Source organism: Marmota flaviventris, chromosome 17, assembly GCF_047511675.1.
Source record: "Marmota flaviventris isolate mMarFla1 chromosome 17, mMarFla1.hap1, whole genome shotgun sequence".
Classification (NCBI taxonomy): Eukaryota; Metazoa; Chordata; class Mammalia; order Rodentia; family Sciuridae; genus Marmota; species Marmota flaviventris.
In genome coordinates this window covers 13,472,544-13,496,780 of record NC_092514.1, presented here as the reverse complement: position 1 = coordinate 13,496,780, position 24,237 = coordinate 13,472,544, and the positions used below count along the sequence as shown (strand labels likewise).

Below are 24,237 nucleotides of genomic sequence, written 5' to 3'. Positions count from 1 at the left end.
CCCTCACATCATCATACATTTATTCTGTATAATGATGAGGGTCTCCTTCCATCTTCCGTGCAATTCCCCTTCTCTCTCCCTTTCCCTCCCACCTCTCTTCCCTATTGAGTGGTAATCTTCTTCTCATGCTCTTCCTCCCATTTTGAGTCAATACCCCCCCCCTTTATCAGAGAAGACAGTCAGCATTTGTTTTTTAGGGATTGGCTAACTTAACTTAGCATAATCTGCTCTAATGCCATCCATTTCTCTGCAAATGCCATGATCTTGTTATTTTTTAGTGCTGCCATGCTCCCCCTTCTTACCCCACTATAAGTCAGCCTCCTTATATCAGAGGAAACATTTGGCATTTTTTTTTTGATTGGCTAACTTCACTTAGCATTATCTTTTGAACGCCATTCATTTACTTGCAAATGCCATGATTTTATTCTCTTTTATTGCTGAATGAGCAATACACACACACACACAGCGTTTTACAACTCTCCTAGCTAATGTATGAGGGTTCTGATTTCTCCACATCCATGCCAACACTAGTTATCTTATGGTTTTTATTTTTTTAAATTACATCCATCTTAGTGGGTGAGAGGTGATATTTCATTGTGATTTTGATGAGTATTTCTATACAAACTTATGATACTGAACATCCTTTCATGTGTTGTTGGCCATTGTATATCTTCTTTGCAAAATGACCACTACAGTCATTTTCCACTTTTAGTTATTTATCTCGTTTGTTGAGTTATGAGTTTTCAATATCTCTGAATACTAGACCCTGGGAAATATGATTTGCAGTATTTTCACCCGTACTGTAGGTTCTCTAATTTCTTGCACACCGTTCACAGTTTGGTCTTATAACCCTTTCTATATTGGTAAGGTTGGTAGTAATGCTCACTCTTTCTCCTAACAGGCTAGCAAACACCTTGTCAACTTTTGATCCTACTGACAGGAGCTTTAATTCTCTACTTCTTTTACCTCTGCTTTAACTTTTACTACATTCATTCTTCCTCCTGGTTTTGGGTTTAGTTCACTTTCTCTTTTTGAGTTCCTTAATGTGTAAAGTTAAATTGTTGACTTAAGACCGTTCTAAAATAAGGGCTGGAGTTGTGAATACCCCAGCTCTCAATAATTGGTGAAACAGCACGAAGACACGTGGTGTGACTATATGTTGTCTCCAACCAGAGATATGAACCGTAATCATTCTGCTATCATACATGACAAATTGTTAGAGTTAAAAAAAAAAAAGAGTGAAAAAAATTTAAAAAAACCTGGTGGAACAACTAGACAAAATGTCAAAACAGAAATAGAGGACTCGGCACAGACACCGCTGCCGGTGCCCAGAGGTCTCCCAGCCGTGGAAACCTCCGGTTGCCTCCGCGGTAACTGCGCTGAGGAGCCGAGACCTCCTGTCCAATCAGCACCCGGCTGCCTGCTGCTCTCTCTGCTCTGCTCTGATGTCGCATCCTGGATCTTCCCCCCACCCCCCCAGCAACCACTTGCTGCAGCCACAGAAGATACCGCTACCCCAGACCACGTGACTGCGGACGCCCGCTGCTGACCCCAGGAGATGCCTGGTGACGCGGTCCCTACAGCTGCGCCACCTCGGTAGCCGGCCGTGTGCTGCCGCCACCGCTGCTGGCCAGCTGCCTGCTGCAGGGGAGGCTCCAGGTTTGGTACCCCGTGGCTGCACCCATTTTGAGCAGGGCCTGGGGCATGGGTGCCAGCATGTTTACCACCACAGGAGCCTCAGATGTCTAGTTTGTCGATATCCCTGAGGCACAGGTGGTTTCAGAGGTGGATGACACTAGCATGTTATGTGTGTTCCAGGCTCCCTCACTGAGGAGCCTGGTGGAGACCCTGGAGACAGCCTTAGTCTCTGACACCCTCTCTTCCCTGTCCACCATCTCCAGTTTTTCCATCCAACAGGAGATGGACCTAATGTTGGGAAGGTAAGCCCACCCAGGGTGACAAGGTCACATATAGCTGTGAGTCCTGGAACTGGCCCTCTGCCTCTCTGAGCTTCAGCCTGCTTCTCTGAACTGTGGGGTGCCAAGAACACTGACCTCATAGTAGGAAAGGTCAGACCTCTCATACTGCTGCCCCCTTCCCTCCTGGGTGGTCTCCTCACTCCCTCACTTGCCTCACTACCCACTTGGTAATGTCCACAGCCAGGTCATTGTCACAGGTGCTGACATGGAGGACCAAGGCCACCATGTCCCAGACTTGACAGAAAACCCAGAGCCTGTGGAGGAAGAGGCTGAAGGTGAGAAGGACTGAGGTGGGGGTATGAGTATGTAGGAATGGGATGGGGCTTGAGATGCAGAGCATTCCTTCCAGAAACTGGGGCAGGGCAGGCACAATGAGAAGTGGAGCTGTCACTGTCTGCATGCATTCTGGGGACACTGCCAGGGTTGGGCTTGTGTGTGGAACTGTGTGAAAGGCAGTGGGAAATATTTTGTCCCTTGGAAGGAACATGGACAGTTTCTTGACCTTTATTCCTCTTGCAGCTGCAGGGCCACCTCTGGTGCTTGGGGACACTCCTGCTCAAATTCCACCACCTCCACCACCTGAGAGCGAGCTGGAGCTGGAAAGGCCTGTAATGGCAGATCATGACCAAGAACTCCTGCTGGACCCTCAGGCAGCGCCTCTTACTGAGACCAACCCAGAGCCTCCATTCCTCGCTCCTAGTTTTCTTTTCTTCCTTCTTTTTATGTTTTTATTTTTTATGTATGCTTTGCTTCTTTTAAAATGAAACATTCTATTTGTTTTTGAAAAGATTCAGTTAATTGGCATTAAGGGCATTCTCTAAACTGTGCACTAGTCACCACTATGTCGTTCCAGAACATTTTCCTGAATTTGGTGGATACCAAACCACTCCCTCCCCCACCCTCCTGCTAGTCCCCAACAACCCTTCAGCTTTCTAGTCCCGTGATATGCCTAGTCTGCATTTTTCAAACCAGCACAGTCTCATTTCTCCTGGGGCACATAATGTGGAAAGAGACTATTTAATAAAGTTTCTTTAGAACAGTAAATGCCATACAGGTCTAAGTTTTCTTTCTTTCTTTTCATTTTCTTTTCTTCTTCTTCTTTTATTTTTTTTTGTGTGTGTATGCTGGGGGTTGAACCCAGGAGTACTTTACCAATGAGCTACATCCATAGTCATTTTCCTTTTTCATTTTGAGACAGGGTCTCCTCAATTACTGAGGCCGACCTCAAACTTGAACCCTTTTGCTCAAGGCAGTGTTATTTGGAAATAGGAAAAAAACCTCTATGTTCAAATGCTTGGAGAACAAATAAATCATCTGTGTAACAGCTGCACCAGGCAATACCATCCAGCAGGGAATACAACAATGTCCACCTCCTTGTCATTAGGCAAGTAAATCTCCACACCAGTGCCGAACAAAAGAGTATGCAGAGATGTCATTTATGTGATATCAAAAACAAGTCAAACAAATTAATAAAGCACATAGAAACATACATACTCAGACTAGATTGTAAGGATAAGTAAGTTAAGATAAAGGAAAAGGTAAGAAACCCCAGCTCAACTTCCATTACCACCTCCACCACCTGACAGAGCACCAGGGTCAGAAACACCTTCAGTAGCAGCTTCAGGCCTGTGGCTCCTAGTGGCCCCACAGCCAGTACCACCCACTGAGGGCACCATGCACCTGCTCCCACCCCAGAGCTCCCTTTCCCCCTTCTCTTATTTTTTTCTCCTTTTCATTTTATATATATATTTATTTTTTTACAACTAGTTTATTTCATAATTTAAGGTTGTATTTTTTAAAACATTCAGCTTATTGGCTTCAAGTGCATCCCATTGTCCTGTATCTGGTACCCACATCCACTCCCTCCCTCTTTCTCCCGCTAGTCTCCAAGGAACACTCATTACTCTCTCCCTTTGATTTGCTTCTACTGGGTTTTTCACATCAGTGCAGGGTGACTTCTGTTTGGCCACATAATATTGGAAGGGACTGTTTAAGTTTGAATTTTCTTAGAATGGTAGATCCCATATTGGTCTAAAAGGTTTTATTTTTCATTATTTGATTTTTGGTTTGCTCATTTATTTATTATTGATACTAGGGATTGAACCCAGGGATGCTTTACCACTGAGCCACATCCTCCTTTTTCTTTTAATTTTGATATGAAGTCTCACCAAGTTGTTGAGGCTCTCCCTAAGTTGGGGAAACTGACCTCCAATTGGCAATTGTCCTGCCTCATCCTCCCGAGTCACTGGGATACAAGTATGCACTACCTGCAGCAGGCCTATGTTTATATGTAAAAAGTAAAGCTCCTTAGAAAATACTTTCATTACATTGAAGTTGAAAATGTTTTTCTGTGACTGAAGAGTCAGAAGTCACAAAGGAAATAATGACTTCTGGTGGAAAACCAAAAAGAAGATAGACACTTATAAAGACCAACCATAACCAGCAAAGTGTTCCTTTAAAACCCAGGCTGAAAAAAAAACAAAGCCTAGATGGATAAAATATTAGTTATTAGGTGTCCCCCAAAAGCTCATGTGTTAGACAGTGCAAGAAGGTTTAGAGGTAAACTGATGGGGTTAAGATTGCCTTAATCAGTAAATTAGTCACCTGTTAGGTGTGTGTGTGTGTGTGTGTGTGTGTGTGTGTGTGTATGCTGGGGGTTAAACCTAGGGACACTATGGACTGGTAAGGTGTGAATGGAGGAGGTGGGTCAGTGGGGGCTTGCCTTTGGAGTCTATATTGTTGCTTGTATTCTTGATAATTGCCATTCTGACTGGAGTGAGATAAAATAATTTTGATTTACATTTCTCTAATTGATAGAGATGAAAGATTAACATTTTTCCATATATTTGTCCTCCTCTGAGAAGTGTCTGTTCAGGTCCTTGGCCCATTCACTGATTGGGTTATTTGGTTTTTTCGGTGCTTAGCTTTTTGAGTTCTTTATATACCTAGAGATTAGTGCTCTATTTGATGTGTGAGGGGTAAAGATTTGCTCCCAGCATGTAGGCTCTCTGTTCACCTCACAGATTGTTTCTTTTGCTGAGAAGAAACTTGTTAGTTTGAATCCATCCCGTTTATTGATTCTTTTTACCAAAAAACTCCACCAGAAAACTTCTAGAACTAGTAAATGAATTCAGGAAAGTAGCAGGATATAAAATCAACACCCATAAATCAAAGGCATTTCTGTATATCAGTGCCAAATCCTCTGAGAGGGAAATGAGAAAAACTACCCCATTTTCAATATCCTCAAAAAAAAAAATACTTGAGAATCAACTTAACAAAAGAGGTGAAAGATCTATACAATGAAAACTAAAGACCCCTAAAGAAAGAAATCAAAGAAGACCTTAGAAGATGGAAAGCTCTACCTTGCTCTTGGATACACAGAATTAATATTGTCAAAATGACCATACTACCAAAAGCCCTTTACAGATTTAATGCAATTCCAATCAAAATCCCAATGACATTCCTCACAATAGAAAAAGCAATCATGAAATTCATCTGGAAAAATAAAAGACCCAGAATAGCTAAAGCAATCCTTAGCAGGAAGAGTGAAGCAGGTGGCATCCCTATACCAGACCTTAAACTATACTATAGTAACAAAACCAGAATGGTATTGACACCAAAACAGACTGGAAGACCAATGGCACAGAATAGAGGACACAGAGACTAACCCACAAAATTACAATTATATTAGACAAAGGTGCCAAAAACATGCATTGGAAAAAAGATAGCCTCTTCAACAAATGGTGCTGGGAAAACTAGAAATCCATATGCAACAAAATGAAATTAAACCCCTATCTTTCACCATACAAAAAACTCAAAGTGGATCAAGAACCTAGGAATAAAACCAGAGACTCTGCATCTAACAGAAGAAAAAGTAGGGAGGCTGGGGTTTGGCTCAGCAGTAGAGCACTCACCTAGTGCGTGTGAAGCTCTGGGTTTGATCCTCAGCACCACATAAATATAAGTAGATAAAATAAAGATATTGTGTCCAACTACAACTAAAAAATAATTTTTAAAAAATAAAGAAGGAAAAGTAGGCCCTAATCTCCATCACGTGGGATTAGGCCCCAACTTCCTTAATAAGACTCCTATAGCACAAGAATTAAAACCAAGAATCTTCCTTTTTTTTCTCTTGATTGCTCTAGGTGATGTTTTGTCAGTTTTGATGATCTTTTCCAAGAAACAACTTTAGATTTTATGGAAATTCTATCTACAGTATTTTTTGTTCTCTCACTTATCCTCATCTTTAATCTGTTATTTCCTTCCTTCATCTAACTTGGGTTTAGATCATAATTATTTTTCTAGGCTGTTAACATGTAAATTAAGGTATGGAAATTAAATTAAGGCAACAGACAGTTGCCTTGAAGACAATACAGAGTTCAACTTAAACCACAATGAAATATCACTGCACAGCTACTAACATAAAAAATAGTCACCACACCGAAAGCTGTAAAGAGGCAGAGAAGCTGGTTCACTCACATGTTGCTGGTAGGAATTTAAAATAGCATAGCCACTGTGGAAAACAGTGTAGTAGCCTTTTTTAAAAACAAATATCATTTGATGTATATGTCTGAGAATTTATGCAGAGCCATGAGGATATTAATATTCACACCTCTCAAAAATACCCTTTTATTCAATCTTTTCTAGCTTTGTTATTTGTAAGAGCCCAAACTGGAATCAACCCAAATGTCCATTTCTAGATGACTGTACACCCAAACTGTGCTACATCCATAACACAGAAAACTATTCAGCAGTAAAGAGGAATAAAAGCAGATATATGCAATGACCTGCATGAATCTAAGGAAAATTGTCCTGAATGAATTAAAACAAACAATCACAAAAGAATACATACTGAAGGGTCTATTTGATCTATGTAAAATTCATAAAATGATAAAATCATAGAAATGGGAGAAATGGAGGGTGGGGGCAGGATAAAAACATGGTGTGGCTTTTAAGGACAAGGTGTGGGCTGTCTGCAGAGATGGAGATGCTCTGCATCCTGACTGTATCAGTGTCATCCTTGGTAATATTGAACTATGATTTTTCAAGCTATTACCTCTGGGCAAAAGTGAGTAAAAGATACACAGGATCTGTTATTTTTATGCTTATAAATTAAAATGTTTATTTAAAAACAGAAACAACCCAGGGACTGTGGGTGTGACTGTGGGAGAGCCCTTGCTTAGCACACATAAAGCCGTGGGTTAATCCCAGCACCCATTGGCCCAACAGTAGAGTATTTGTTTTTAATGGTATCTCCTAAAGTCAGGTGTTTGCAGTTTTGTGCATATGTGTGATATTTTTTGAAAAATAATTAGGGTGTTATGATTATAGGTGATTTTAAGCTTTTATTTCACATTTTAAAAGATCAGTGCAAGCTTCATTAGTTTTATGTAATGCAAACAGCATTTATTCATTGTGATTCTGCAAAAACAAATAAAAGGCTGAAAACCTAACAGCAGAAAGTAGGAATCCCAACTGGAGGAACTGGAAATCTCATACATTATGAAGTGAAAACTTTACAGGTGAGAATGTAAAGTGATTTGACCACTTTGTAAAACAGATTGAAAATGTCTTTACAAGTTGGATATACAGGGAAAGATACCAGGGTGGGGATGTAGCTCAGTGGTGGAGCAATTTACACACACACACACACACACACACACAGGTCCTGAATTCAATTCTCAGCACTGTTTTTTTTTTTTTTAAGTTGGATATAAGCTATCACATAATCTGAACCAAGTGCAGTAAAACTGTAAATCCATAAAGTGACTTTTGGAGTAATGTACATATGAATGTGTTTCTAATAATTCCTGAAGACTTGGAAACAATGCAGATATCCATTAGCAGATGAAGGTCGGAACAAACCATAAGTATCTACACACTGCCATGTGAGGATGAAAGGTTGACACAAGAATACCATAGACAAATCTGAAAATTATTATGTTGAAAGAGGCTAGATACAAAAAAGAGTATATACCTTATAGTAACATCTATTTTTTAAAAAACTGTAGAGAATGCAAACTAATTAAGATAGTGACAGAAAGCAGATGAGTGACTGCTTGGGTTAGAGGGAGTAGGAATAGCAGACAGAAAGTGACTGCAGAGGACCAGTACAGGTCAAGATGATGAATGCATATGTTCACTTTGATGGTCAGCTTTCCATTACTGCAGCAAACTACCTGAGATAATCATCATGTAAAGAGGAAAAGTTTATTTTGGCTTACAGGTGTGGAGGTTTCAATCCATAGCTGAGTGGACCCTTTGCTTTTAGGGCTGTGGTGAGGCAGTTTATCCTGACAAGAAGAGTTAGGAGAGCAAACCATTTGCCCCCAAGCCCCAATTCCTAAAGGTCCCACCACCTAATTGTGCCTTAGGTAGGAACCAAGCCTGTAAATGGCCCTTTGGGGAACATTTCAGATTCGAATTATAGCATTCACTGTCCTGATGGTGGTGACGATCTTACAGGTGTGCACACATGTGAATGCTTGCCAAGTCGTAGGCTTTAACTGTGTGCAGTTCTTTGTGTGTCGATCTTCTCATGCAGATGTGTTTACACAGGAATAAATCAAATAAAAACTCTCAAACGAAAAACTTTACAAGAGGAAGAGGGGGAATTGTATAAGATGCTGGCAATCTGGGCCCTCTTCCATGCCCAGGTCCAAGACTGGGAAGAGGGACAAACACTAGTGGGCCCTCAGCAGTTTCAGCTCCCTCCTCAAGTGTGTCATCCTCAATGAAAAGGAGCACAGTGAGACACTGGGCAGGCCCACCTGTCCAGCCAGTCACCGCTAGGCCTTCTGGAAAGCACCTGTCCAGCTCAGCACTGCTGGCTCTCCTTCATAAGCATTGCCCAATAAATCTTATGTAAAGATATGAACTTTAGGGGCTGGGGCTGTAGCTCAGTGGTAGAACGCTTGCCTAGCATACGTGAGGCACTGGGTTGGAGCCTCAGTGCCACATAAAAATAAACAAATAAAATAAAGGCATTCTGTCCATCTACAACTACAAAATTTTTTAATTATTTAAAGAAGAAGATATATCTCATCCATCTCCAGGTGTCTTCTTGGGTGTCTCAGCAACCTATTCTGCTGCCCTAGCACAACAGGGCCTCCCAAAACTTCAGATCCTTCTTCACCAGAGTGTGTTTTCTGAGGCATTCTGTAAAGTACTATGTGACTGGGGACCTGCGCTTTTATAACGGAGCCTAACATGACTTATCACAGCAAAGGAAAGTGCACTGCGGCCCCAGAGGCCAGCTGCGGTGCTCCAGGTGGTATTAGTACTGATGACATTTCCACCTCTCTCCCTTATCCTTAAAGGTGGACTGTGTTAGCCTGGGTCCTGGTGATGAAGAACACAGCAGGGGTTGTACGTGGCCACCCATCCTCAAGCTCTCACAGCAAGTATAGAGCATGAATGTCTGCCTGAATTAGTCAGTTTTCTGTTGCTATAACATAATATGTGAGCACTGTCAATCTCACACACACGAGTCCCTGAATTCAATCACCAGCACTGCCATGCGAGGATGAACGGTATAATCTGTTTAGCTCACAGTTTGGGAGGCTGAGAGCCCAAGATTGGACAGCCCCATCTGTTTAGCCTCTCGTGAAGTCCTCCGGGCAGGCAGCATTGCAGGGGTCGGAGCATATTGCAGACGAGATCATAGGACAAGATAGGAAGCCTCCGGAGCTATATATACATACACACACACACACATATATACATGTGTGTGTATATATATATATATATATATATATATATATATATATTAGTTGTACATGGACACACTATCTTTATTTTGTTTATTTATTTATTTTTATGTGGTGCTGAGTATTGAACCTAGGGTCTCACACATGTGAGGCAAGCACTCTACCGCTGAGCCACAACCCCAGCCCAGGCTTGCTCTTTTTATAAGAACCTGTTCTCTGGAAACTAAGAAGTCTCCCACAATACCTTCATTAATCTGTGCCCCCAATAACCTAACCACCTTCTACAAGGTGCCAACTCTTAAAGATCCCAGCACATCTCAATGATCACCATGCTGTGGGCCAAGATTCCAGCACAGAAACTTTTGGTGAGGCCGGGCAGAGGAATGAAGCTGCCACACCAGTGTACTAAAAGACTGTGGCACTGATAAGCCAATTTACTCCAACAGTTTTGTTTCCAAGTTTTCTTTGAAAAAAACAGGAAAAAAAAAAAAGAAACTACAAAAATGTTTTCTTTTTCAGATCGCAGCAGAACGGTGTGGAGAAACACTCTTGGAAGCTCCGTTTTTCTTGAGTTCCATGTCCCATCTCCAGCGCTGACCAGGTTCCTGGGAGCAATAATGACACATAGAACTGTAGTCAGGCCCAGAACCAGGGGTACAGGGCAGGAAGAGGTCTCGGGGTGACCTGGGGCTCCCAGCCTGCTGCCAGTTTCCCTCATGCAGCCTCAGGGAGGCAGAGGAGGGGCTTCTGCCCAAACCAGCTGCAGCCCCTCACGCCCTGAACCCGGGGCAGGAGATAAAGACAAGGCACCCACAGGGAGGACAGGACAGGAGCCTGTGGGCAGAGAAGTCTGCTCTCTATAAGCTCTGCAGACGCAGGTCACTGCTGTGGTGACAGCTGGGAAATTGCACAGGCACCTTGACTCCTTCAAGCCCACCAACTAGGGATCCTGGGAATCCAGTAAACCTGCCCTTTGTTGGTCCACGGGCAAAGAACTGGGATCACTACATATGAACCAGTACTCTCCAACATGGCACATTATTTGGATGGAGGACTTCTTATAATACACCATCTTTACTACCCTGAAATTCATTTCCAAATAAAGAATGGTCACCTGGTCAGTAGATGCCCTCCCCCCCCAAAAAAAAACCCATAAATTTCACATAAACATAGTACCAAGGAGCTAATAAAATCTATGAATGTTAGAACAATGTTTGGAATCACTCAAGCCTGCTTCCTCTCAAAACTCAAATATGGTCAGGGTTGGGAGTTCAAGTGTGAACTCAGCAGGGGAAGAGGCAGGGAGGAACTGGACCAGAACCCTGCCCTGCAAGCTGGTGGAGGAGACGCAAACACCTCTGCACACAGGGAGGTGAGGATTGTAGAAATCAGCACAGGCATCATAGGACAGCAGAAAGGGACCTAATTTGGACTGAGAGAGGGAAAAATACAAGGAAAATTTCACTGAGGAAAGACGACAAACTGAGTCTGGAAGGAGGATTGGAAATATGTCCACCCTACAAGGAGAAGATGAGGACACACAGAGGGGTGGTGGTTAATTTTAGTGTCTGTGTGGCTGGATGAAGGAATACCTAGAGAAGTGGGAAAGCATATCTGTGGGTGTGTGTCCCTGAGGACGCTTCCAGAGGAGATGGCCGGTGAGTCAAAGTGGAAGAGGTGGGGAAGTCCACCCTCCATGTGGGTGGGCACCTGGCAATTGACTGGGGAAGTTCCACCCTCCACGTGGAACCATGCAATTGACTGGGGGCCCAGACAGAGCGGAAACAGAGAAAAAGGTTTTTGTCTCTCTGCTGGAGCCAAACACTCTCCTCCTGCAGCCTTGGACATCAGAACTCTCTGGCTTTGGGATCCCAGGACTTACACCAGCAGAACCGCAGGCTCTCAGGCCTTCACCTCAGACTGAGAATTACATCGCTGTCTTCCCTGGTTTTAACACCTTTGTAGTTGGACTGAGCCACACTACCAGCATCCCAGGGTCTCCAGCCCAAAGACAGCTTGTTGCAGGACACTGTGCCTCCAAAAATCACATGAGCCAATTCCACCAAAAAAACTCTCTCTCTCTTTTTCCCCTCTGTCTGTCTATCTATCTATCCATCCATGCATCCCATGAGTTCTGTCTCTGATTTATACAAAAAGAAATAGCCTCAGAGTGGGGATGTGGCTAAGTGGTTAAGCACCCCTGGTGGCAAAAAAATAAAAATAAAATTTAAAAAGTAAAGGAAGAAAGAAAGAGCCTGAGACAAGCTTAGAAGACTCTGGATGCTCGCATGACAAACAAATGAAGTGATTAATAGCGAACCAGCAGGCCAAGGGCCCTTATGCCATGAAAAGGTCATTTTTTTTTTTTAACATTTTTACTGTAAGTGGACACAATAAACTTATTTTACTTATTTATTTTACACTTTTAGTTGTAGATGGACACAATACATTTAGTTTATTTATTTACTTTACGTGGTGCTGAGGATCAAACCCAGGGCCTCACACGGGCTAGGACAGTTACAATGTTTTCCCGGGTTTCTTGCACAGGAACCCCATTTTTACAAATCTTTTCACCCCACCCCAATCCTTACCAAGTTCTGCAGCCCTTATCTCTCAGCTTGTGCCCAAATTAAACTCCTTTGCTTTAGGTGAGGTCACAGGGTGCTTCACAGGCTCTGGGATTTCCTCAAAGGGCAATAGAGGGCCAAGCATTTGTGTGAATGTCATATACCTGTGTGGAGGCCCAGGCAGAGGCAGCTTTCAGACTGAGACAAGGCACTTGACACTCAGCAGGTAGTAAACACAGGTTGGTGGAGGGACGGACACACTCACATTCCATGAAAGCTGTGAGGGCTCCAGCAGCAACCACCATGTGCATGGCACCCAGGAGAGAAACTCCCACCTGCACCATGTGCAGGTCCAAGACAGCCCCAGCTGGAGCAAAAGAGGTGGCTGAACAAGAACAGGGGCAGCCCCCAACCAAGCAGCTGACACCCCAAACCTGGTCCTGGACCATTGTAGTGGCCTCTTCCCTCTAACAGTTTCCCCAATTTTCTTTTCTGGGAAAATGGATTCCTTCAGGATGCTCTAACCAATGACATAATTCATAAATATGTAAATAGTGTATGGACTCAATGACTTTATTTGTTTTTATGTGGTGCTAGCATCTTACCCAGTGCCTCAAGGCGCTCTACCCTGAGCCATAACTCCAGCCAATATAATTCTTAATGCTAATTAAGCTTCTGTCTCGACCAGTTACCTGGGCCAGAGACTCTCCACCCTTTTCTTTCCACTTAACCACTTTCTCAGGTGTCATCATTCAAGTCGTGACCATATGATATTCCAGAAAGAGGAAAGCAGCCTCTGACCTCCAGCAGCTGGCCTGGGTCTACTCCACAGTGGCCTCATTTTAACTAATTACATCTGCCAAGACATCATTTCCAAATCAGGTCATATTTTGGAACTCCAGGTGGACATGAGATTTTGGCGGAAGCTTGCCAAACCTGTACCAGTGCTCACCAGGAGATTGCTGGACTATACCCCCTGCAGTTCCCCACACCCTGAGCTGGTGCTCACCCTGGGGCCTGCTGCCACCTTTGTGCAACAGTCACTTTGATAACGTGGGAGTGCTGAGTCGGGAAGGATGGAGTGGGAGGTTCTGGGAGGTCTGTTAATCATGTCTGCTGCTCACAATGGTCTTCTGGGTGTTTGCACTGGGATTTCTCCTAGAATCATCTTCCCTTGGAGCCCTTGTAGATCAGCTTTCCAGAGAGGGCCAGGCCCTGACACAGCAAACTACTGCATTTCCGTTTTGCTCTCCTTTTCATTTCAATTTTTTTTTTTTTTTTTTGGTGCTGCAGGTTGAAGCCAGGGCCTGTGCACAGTAGGCAAGTGATCTACCATCAAGCTACACCCCCACACCTTAAGTTGATTTGTGTATTTATTTCTTATTTATTACATTTGTTTATTTATTTATGTTGGAGGTTGAACCCAGCGCCCACACATGCAAATCACATGTTTTACCACAGAGCTACAACCTCAGAACCCAAACGTTGTTTCTACAAATACATAAATAATACAGGTGAATTTTATAAAATTTTAGAAGGGTTTTTTTTCCTTTTCATTGCAAGCATTTAAAAATATACCAGTAATGCACAGTAATTTGTTTAATTTGTTTGTATACTGGGGATCAAACCCAAGGTTTTGTGCATACTAGGTAAGTGCTACACCACTGAGCTACATCCCCAGCCACTGCCTGGTGATTTTTTTAAAAAAATTTTTTTATTAGTTGCTCAAAACATTATAATGGCCCGGTGGTTTTTTTTAAAAGCATTTTTTAAATGTGTGAAATGAAGACAAGCCCAAGGAGGGTTAGGGACATGGTTTAGTGGTAGGGTGCTTTCCTGGCATTAGCTGAGCCCTGGGTTGAATTTCTACCACTGCAAAAAACAAACTTTTTTTTTTTTAAGCCCAAGAAAATAGCACAACTATGATAATCCATTCTCTCCATCTTGAATCCTCTAATTTTTAGCAAGTCATGTGGGCACCTGGAGAGAAACTATAATAATGTCTACTTCCTAGTTTCCTTTGTGATGAGGTGACTGGGTAGGATTAAAGAAAAGTGTCAAATGACAGTTTCTAGGCAATGACTCTAGAGAGAGCTCATAGATATCCTTTGTCCTTTCTTCCTTTTCATTCATTCTGTTACTTATAAATGGGATGCTGTGTTGGAGCAGGAGAGCAAGGCCACACCCTACACACCCTACAGATAGGAGAGAGGAAAAATGTGAAATTAAGCCACCACGGTGGTGCACATCTGGAATCCCAGAGGCTTGGGAGGCTGAGGCAGGAGGATTGCGAGTTCAAAGCCAGGCTCGGCAAAAGTGAGGTGCTAAGCAACTCAGTGAGATCCTGTCTCTAAATAAAATACAAAATAGGGCTGGGGATGTGGCTCAGTGTTTGAGTGCCCCTGAGTTCAATCCCTAGTACCCCCCATCAAAAAACGTGAATTTATTCTGAATCCTGACTGACTACAGAAAGAGCAGAGAAGGCCAGGACTACCCATATTCACATTTTTATGTGAAAACGATATAAATTTCTGTCTTGCTTAAGCCACTTCTATTAATTTTTTGGCTGCTATAACAAATTACATCCATGCAGTGAAGAGAGGCTAATTACACTTTCTGACTCTGGGGAGATGAGACAAAAGGATCTCACATTTGAGGAAGGATGAGAGACCCAGGTATGTGGTGCGTGGCACTGTTTCCATGCCTGTGCCAATGGAAGCACATACATGCTGGGAACACAAGGCCAGGCTGCACCAAGCAGGGCACACCTGCACCTACCTGGGAAAACAGTAACCTGGGATTCTGCAGCACCACCCTGCCCAACACTGCCCAGCCTGGGGAACTATGCAGCAGAAGGCCTATGTGTCCAGAAGGCCTATGTGTCACTTCCTCTCTAACCCTTCACTGGACAAGTGGGAAACTGAGGCCCAGTGTCACATAGGGACTGGCCCAGACACTAGGACAAGGACAGACTCCAGAGGAAAAGGCAGAGTCCTCACTTCCTAGCTCAGGGCTCAGTCATCTCCCATAGTGTTTCCTTTGGATTAAGAACTTCTAGGATCCTGGGGACACCTGCCTGCCTTTGCCATGTGACAGTATTTTTTTCAGCCTCCCAATAGGTACAAAAACAGAGAGGCAAACACGTGGAGATCAGAGAGTAGGTTAGAGAAAATGGAGGCCCCATGAGGTGACATGGAAAAGGAGAAAGAGGCCAGGCATGGTGGTGCACGTCTGTGATACCAGCAGCTCGGGAGGCTGAGGAAGGAGGATCACAAGTTCAAAGTTAACCTCAGCCACGCTGTGACAACCTGCCTCAAAATAAAACACAGGAAACCAGGTTGGTGATGTGGCTTAGGGGTTAAGCGCCCCTGGGATCACTCCCTGAGACCAAAAAACAAAAGAAGAAAGAAGAGACAGACAGCACTTCCATGAAATAAGGGCAGTCCGTCTCCATGTACCCTGACTGGGACACAGAGAATGGAAAGGGGGAAAAGGCCAGAATTTCATTGTTGGGGGTCCCTAAGGTGCCCAGGGATGTGCTTACTCTCAGTCATCCCAAAGAGAACAAGGTAACAAAGTGGGTGGCTCTGGGAGGTGAGGACATCCCCACTAATCGCATTTCAAATCCCTCAAGATGCAGACGGAGAAAGAAGGCCAGGAAGGAAAACAGCATTTTCAAAGTCATGAGGTGGGAGACTAGGCCTGTTCTTGGCTCTACTCTATGTGACAGTTTACCTGTTTCCATATTTTAGCTCTACTTTTGTGCATTATAGACATGTGACAACATGGTTTGTGTCATCTCACACATGCCTGGTGATATTGCTAGGAAGTAGATTCTAGGATGATACCACTGTGCAGGGGAACACTGGTTAAGCCTTAGAGACATGATGACTTGTCCAAAGTCCCATGAGAGGACAGGAGGAGGAGCTGGGTTGAAACCTAGCTGTGTCTCCTCAGAGCTGGGACCCTGGTGCACCCAGGCCTGTCAAGGGATATGGGGCCAGTGTTGGGGTTGGCTGTGTACACACATAAAAAGTCATGGGGCTGGAGGAGAGCCAACAGAGGGACAAACATGGGCTTATCTGGAGGATGGGTTAGGCCAGGAACCCCAAGACATGGCCTCTCCCTTCCTTGGTCATAGAGCCAAACAGAACTTGGAACCCAGTAACCAGGCACCCACATCCTAGCAACAGCCTCCTCCCAGCTCATTTGGTGAAATACTTTGAAAGCCAAAACATGTTTTCCTGTTTCCCCTGTGGAGGCCGACTCCGTAGGAGGCCCCGCCGCCAGAGCTCCCCCTATGGCTGCACGGCCCCTTCCCCAGACCCAATCCACCGGACACCCCAAAGAAGAAACTTTTGGAAACAACTGCGAAGTTGCCTCAGGTGCTGCTGCCTGTGCCTCGCTGATGGTCCTCCTCCAATTGGCACTCCTGAAAGTGGGAGGAGTAGCTTTAGGTCCACACCTGATAGCCCTGGTGAGGTACATCCAGGAGAGAACATCACTGTGAGTAGCCCTGCAGAGTCCCACCACCTTGCTCCTCAGTAGGGGAGAACAGGGACCTGAGGCAGGAAAAGGTGGTGGGAGATTGTGAGCCTCGTGTCCTATCATGGTCACCCCCAGGACAGGGAAAAAGGTGGGGGATGAAAGTGTCCACGGTACGGCCTGGGCACCCAGTATCATTTCCTGTCCTACAGGGTAAAACCTGAGACACAGGGTCTGTATTAGGTCGGGGGAGCAGAAGGCCACAAGAGACACAAACACCCTGAATGGAGGCGAGCAGGGGCTGGGGCTCCCGGCCAGCTACCAGGCACTGTCTTCCATTCTTTCCACAGTTTATCCTCAATAAGCACTGGAGCTGCAGCTTCAGCTCCAACCCCACGTCCACTGAGGAATATCCAGAGCCAAGCACCAATGGGCAGGAGCTTGGCCTCAGGGTCAGTGCGGGACAGGGGGGACTCTACTGGCAGGGCACAGAGCAGAATAAAAGTGAATAAGAGCACAGACACCACCAGGACCACCTTCCTGGTAGGGATGGGAGGTGGAGGGGCAGAGTCCCCACCGTGAGGAATCTGAACAACAAATCCTCACCCATCCTCCTCACCCTCTCTGCCTGCCTCGTTCTTGGACTCATCCAAGGTCACAATTCCCATATTTGTAACAACAACAGAACAGCAACATGGACATTATTTCATTTTCATTCTCTGATGATTTGTACTCTGCCATCCAACTGACTATAACTCCAACACCCAGGTGTCCAGGTGGCAATGGCCTGACGGTCCTTCCACACTCTCTCCAAGTCTTACACATCATCAGGATTACTAGGGCTGCGTTTAGCTGAAATATCACAAGGCTCCTGCCAATTGGTCCACTTCTCTGATACTTGCTGCCTCAAGGAACACACCCCAGACTGTGGAAGCAGGAGCTGGGCCCCCAGGGCCTCACCACTTTCCAGGGGGACCCAGGTTCCACAGTCATTCAGCCTTTCAGGGCTATGGGACCTGGACCTCATTCCGTTCTGGAGCCATTTCAACAGCACCACAGAGAATGATGTTCTGGGTGTCCTCACACAGGGACCCTCCTGTCTGGGATGAGCCCGTTTTCCCATCCTCCAGAAGGTGGTGTGCTGGTGGGACTCAGGGGATAAGCTCCTAATGCACAGAGCTGCCACCTCTGCTCAGATAACAAACTGGCCTGAAGCTGCTGTGTTTCTAACTATCCCCTCAGCAATTCCTCTTTGAACTCTGCCAGCCATTGCCCTGCTGGGGCTCTCCTGCCCCTCTGTGGGACAAGCCCCTATGTGCTTTGGATATTGCACTGGACTCCATCCCCAGACACTTCTGGTGGATCACTTTGGCACTGACTATATGTTTCCTCAATGTCCCAACCAAGAAGGTGGCTACAGAGGGGATGATACCAGCACTGGATATGTGTTCCAGGCGTATTCCCCAGGGGACCTGGAGGAGACCCTGGAGCCCGCCTTCTATGACTCTTTCTCTTCGGCCTCAAACATCTCGAGTTCCTCCATCCAAGAGGAGATGGGCCAAATGTTGGGAAGGTAAGCCCTGCCCAGGGTGACAGGGTCACATACAGCTGTGAGTCCTGATACTGGCCCTGTGACTCTCTGAGCTTCAGCCCTCTCCTCTGAACTGTGGGGTGCCAAGATCACTGACCTCATGGTAGGAAAGGCCAGGCCTCTCATAGTGCTGCCCCCCCCCCATCCCTCTTGGGTGGTCTCCTCACTCCCTCACTTGCATTTGCCTCACTACCCACTTGGTAATGTCCACAGCCAGCTCACTGTCACAGGCCCCGAGGAGGAGGACCAAGGACACCAGGTCCCAGCCTTGACAGAAAACCCTGAGCCCATGGAGGAACAGGCTGAAGGTGAGGAGGACTGAGGTGGGGTATGAGTATGTCACAATGGGACAGGGAGGGACAAGCAGAGCATACTGCACAGGAACTGGGGCGGGGCAGGAACAATGAGAGGCAGAGCTGTCATTTTCTGTGTGCATTCTGGGAACACTGCCTGGTGTTGGGTTTGTGCGTGGAATTGTATGAAAGGCAGTAGGGAATATTCTGTCCCTGGACCTAACGTGGATAGTCTGTGGACCTTTACTCCTCTAGCAGCTCTGGTGCTTGTGGAAGCTCCCGTTCGTGGTCCACCAACTCCACCATCTGATAGAGAACTGGAGCTGGACGAACCTGCAGTGGACCATCAAGGTCAACACCCCCTGCTGGCCATTAAGTCAGCACTGCATCCTGAGAGGAACCCTGAGCCTCTGTTCTTCTCCCCGGCCATTGGTTTATTTGTTTTTATTGTTTGTGTTTATTATTTTAAATTAAAGATTTGTTTTCATTGTTAAAAGTCTCAGTCATTTGGCATCAAGTGCCTTCTCTAAACTGTGCACTAGTCACAACCATGTAGTTCCAGAACATTGGTATCCATGACCACTGCCTCCCCTTCCTTCCACTAGTCCCCAGCTTCTAGTTCTGAGATATGCCAAGTCTGCATTTTTCAAACCAGTGCAGTCTGATTTCTTCTGGGCTGCATAACGTTGGAAGGGATTAATTATGTTTCCTCAGAAGGGCAAATGCCATACAAAATTTTATGTTTTTATTCTTATTTCTTTGTTACTGGGCTTGAACCAGGGGCATTTTACCACTGAGCTACATCCATGGTCTTGTCCCTTTTTCATTTTGAGACAGGCTCTTGTTCCATTGCTGAGCTTGGCCTAAACTTAAACCTTTTAAAACTTAAAGCAGTGTTATTTGGAAACAGAAAATAAAAAATAAAAGAACTCTTAAGTTCAATGGCTGGAGAAAAGAAAAATTCACTTTGAAACAGGGAATTCACTTTGTAACATCCAGCAGGAAAAAACAACAATGTCCAGCTCCACATCATCAGGCAGGTGAGTCTCAACACCAGTGCTGAACAGAAGAGTACACAGAGACATCCTTTATGGTATTATCAACAACAAGCCAAGCAGAATAATAAAGCACTTAGAAACATACATGCAGTAGTCTGTACAGATACATAAGTTAGGATAAAGGAAAAGATAAGAAACCCCAGCTCCACTTCCATTACCACCTCCACCACCTGAGAGAGCACCAGGGTCAGAACCATCTTCAACAGCAGCTTCAGGCCTGTGGCTCTTAATGGCCCGACCTCTGCACCACCCACTGAGCGCGCCCCCTTGAACCTGTTCCCACCCCAGAGCTGCCCTTCCCCTTTCCTCCTTTTTTTCCCCTTTTTGAATTTTTATTAAAACTAGGTCACTTTAAAATTGTAAATTATATTTCTTTTTTTTTTTTTTGAGAGAGAGAGAGAGAGAGAGAGAGAGAGAGAGAGAGAGAGAATTTTTAATATTTATTTTTCAGTTTTTGGCAGACACAACATCTTTGTTTGTATGTGGTGCTGAGGATCGCACCCGGGCCGCACGCGTGCCAGGCGAGCGCGCTACTGCTTGAGCCACATCCCCAGCCCCTAAACTATATTTCTTAAAAACATTCAGCTTATTGGCTTTAATTGCATCCCTTGTCCTGTGTCTGGTACCCATACCCACTCCCTCCTCTTCTCCCTCCTGCTAGTCTCCAGAGAACAGTTATTAGTCTCTCCCTGAGATTTGCTTCTTCTGGGTTTTTCACAACACTGCAGTCCAACTTCTGTTTGATTACATAATATTCGTAGGGACCGTTTAAGCTTGAATTTTCTTTGAATGGTATATCCCACAAAGATCTAAGATTTTTAGTTTTTTTTTCTTTTTTCTCCTTACTGCCACCTCTACACTTCTAAATGATCTGCAAGTTGTATCAGTTCTACTTCCAAATCATATTCCAGAAGTCTCTATTCTTTGGTCTCTCTACTGCCACCACCTTCGGATTTTTGGTTTTGCATTTTTATTTTTGTTTGTTTAATTAATACTAGGGAATGAACCCAGGGCAACTACACCACATCCCCAGGCCTTTTTATTTTTGAGATGGAGTCTCACTAAGTTCCTGAGGATCTCCCTACATTGGGGAAACTGGCCTCCAAGTTTGAATCCTCCTTTCTCAGCCTCCTGAGTCCTTTGGATATTGTTATGTACCACCCACCCAGAAGGTCTCAGTTTATATGCAAAAAGTAGACCTTGGAAAATACTTTCATAACATTGAAAGTAATTTTTTCTGACTGAAGGGTCAGAAGTCAAAAAGGAAATAAATGACTGACTCCTGATGGAAAAACAAAAACAACATGGATACTTACTAGCAAACTCTTAAAAACCTACACTGATAAAAGGTTAATATCCCAGGGATACATAGAACATCATGAGTCAACCATGGGACAAAGGAAAAATGCCTGCAATTCAAAAGGGAATCACTGCACACAGTAACTGTCAAAGATGTTCAACATATACTACTGAGAGGTTGTTTGTCCCCATTGAGTGGGCAGGTTTTAAGGCTGGTGCTGAACAGCCCTGGTGAGAATACAGGGAGACTGAGGCCTGGGAAGATCCCCTGGGAGATACGGCCACGGATACTCCTCAGAATCATCTGGCAAGTCCTTAGCATGTGTCCCTTCCTTCATCCAGCATTTCCAAAGCGAGGTACTTATCCTGCCAGCACTGTTGGAAATGGCCAGAACTGGAGCCCTCAGTAACTTCCATGTAGAGGGGGTGGATGGCCACATCTGCTCCACACCCACCAAGGTACCCTGCGGCTGCTGAGGTGGTTCTATCTGTGCCACAAGGTGAAGTCAAGGAAGCTGTTACATGAACACATTGGTTGCTCAGGGTGTCTCTACAGAGGACCTCATTTGATAAAGGACACATTAATGATGTAAATCTGCAATGAATGCAAGTGAGAACTGCTGTGGCTTTTCCCACAGGATTTGGTGCAGGACTAAAGGCACCAGGTGACAGGCTGAGTGCTAAGGCCTGGCCTCCAACAGTGATTGGTCAATGTGTGGGTCCATCCCTGGAGCAGCAAGGAAGGGCAAGTTCAGGTTCACAGAAAGGAATTATGGTGGGGCTATGCTTAGCTTTCTCTTTCCTGTCTGAGAAGCAGCATTCTAAACACAACTCGGATGAGCTTTGAATAGGCCAGACTGTAAAGTTACTATAATATTACAAAAATCACAGCAAAACCTATAGGTATAGGCCAAATACTTCATGTCTGTAGCCACAAAAATCTTTAACAAAATAATGGTAGAGCACATTCAACAGAACATTCACTAAATCAAACACTAGGACCAAGTGAGATTTATACCAGGGTGCAAGAATGCTGCAAAACACATAAATAATTCAACGTCATAAGCCATGCTGACAGAATGAAAGATAAAAACATATTATCTCAATAGGAGTAGAAAAAAAAATCATTCTAAAAAAATCAACACTTTTTCATGAGGGACATCCTCCAAAAATTAGGTAAAAAGGAATGCACCACAAGACAATAAACATCACACAGGATCTGCCACATCAAACGTCGTATGCAGTGGCTGAAAAATGGAAAGCTTTTCCTTAAGATCACGACCAAGATGAGACTGCCCACACTGCAGCAATGTCTGCTCCATGTAGTGCTGAAGACCCCAGACAGAGGAATCTGAGAGGAAAAAGAAACCACAGGAATCCAAACCAGTAAGGAACAAAGAAGGGCTGCCTCTGTTGGCAGAGGACAAGTCCTCTTCATAGAAAACACTACAACATTCTCCAATAAAAACCATTAGAACTAATTAACAAGTTTAGTGAAGGTTCAGGAGATAAAAATCCACCCAAAAAAATCAGATGCATTTCTATATCCTTAATAATCACCTATCAAAAATAATAATAATATTTCATTTATGATAGCACCAAAAGGAATAAAATATTTAGGAACAAATAGAGCCAAATCAAATGTATTCAAAGGAAGAAAATTTATCTGCATACTGAAAATCATTAAACACTGATGAAAGAAAACGAACACAGACATGGATGGAAAGATACAGTGTGCTTTTGGATTGAAAAATAAATACTGCTAAAATGTCCAATTTACCCAAAACAAGAGATTCAGTGACATTTCTGTCAATCTAGCAATGACAATCTTACTTGATATAGACAGAAAATCCTTTAATTCAATAAGACCACAAAAGATCATGAATAGTCATCTCCTCCTGATAAAAAAGGACGAACAAGAGGCATCACAGTATGTGATTACGAGTGCTCTAACAATCCAGTCAGATACCGACATGAAAGCTGACACAAAGAATAGAATAGAGAATACCACATGAATATAGAACACAGGAGAGGGCTCAGATACAAACCCACACACACAGATTCAATTACAGAAAAGGCACCAAGAACTTACAATAGGGAAGGGACTCTTTCATCCATGTATGGTGCTGGGAAAAGAGGATATTTACATGCAAAGAAGTGAAGCTGGACCTGTATCTTACACAGTACATAAAAGTGAACTAGAAATGGATTAAAGACACAGAGGCAAATCCACATAAATCTGATTCCTGCCAAAGGTGCCAAAAGCATACCCTGGGGAAACAACAGCCTCTTTAGCAAATGCTGCAGGGAAAACTGAATAGTTATATAAAGAAGAATGAAACTAGATCCCTTTTACCGTGAACACGAAAAAAAAAAAAAAGAAAAACACCCCAAAGTGGGTCAAAGTTCTAGGAATTAGGCCAGAATTAGGCCAAACTGCATCAAGAAAACAGGGAAACACTCGAACACATTGGCAGAATTACTGACTTCCTTAATAAGATCCTAAAACTCAAGACATAAAAGTGAGAATTAATAAGTGTGACAGCATCAAACTAAAAAGATTCTGCACAGCAAAGAAAACAAGAGTGTGAAGAGAGCCTACAGAATGGGAGAAAATGTTTGTCAGATACTCTTCCAACAGGGAATTAATAACCATTATTATATAAATGTTATATGTTGAAAATAAAACAATCTTAATGAACCCAATAAATGGGCAAAAGAATCTAAAGGGAGATTTCTCTAAAGGAGAAATTCAAATGGCCAACATACATATAAAAACATGTTCAACATCCATAGCCATCAGGGAGATGCAAATCAAACTAAATTGAAACAAGGCGCAGAACACACACCTATAATCCCAGTTGCTTCCCAGGCTGGCAGGAGAATTGGAAGTTCAACACCAGCCTCAGAAACTTGGTGAGCCCCTGTCTCAAAATAAAAAATGTAAAAAGAGGGTAGATATGTGGCTAAATGGTTAAGAACCCCTGGGTTTAATCTCTGGTACAAAAACCCACACTGAGATTTCATCTCACCCCAGTAAGAATGACAATCATCAAGAATACAAATGATAATTGCTGGTGATGATATGGGGGAAAATGTACCCTAACACATTGTTGATGGGACTGCAAATTATTACTACCACTTTGGAAAGTAGTATGGTGATTCCTCAAAAGACTACAAATGGATCCACTATTTGGCCCAGCTATCCCACTCCTTGATAATTATGACAAAGATTTAAAATCAACATACTAAAGTG

The 24,237-nt window shown here is 44.0% G+C and overlaps 1 long non-coding RNA gene across 3 annotated transcripts in view; it reads right to left on the bottom strand.

Annotated features, from left to right (window-relative positions):
* The window catches only part of LOC114084573 (uncharacterized), a 68,025-nt gene that overhangs the window by 5,258 nt on the left and 38,530 nt on the right, over positions 1-24,237 (bottom strand). Inside the window, exon 4 of one of the 3 annotated variants that reach the window (XR_011704977.1) lies at positions 7,238-10,293. The exons of the other annotated variants lie outside the window; for them this stretch is intronic. This is a non-coding gene — a long non-coding RNA (uncharacterized lncRNA). Of the gene's footprint in view, positions 1-7,237; positions 10,294-24,237 lie in introns of those variants that run through there. 3 annotated transcript variants of the gene reach the window in all.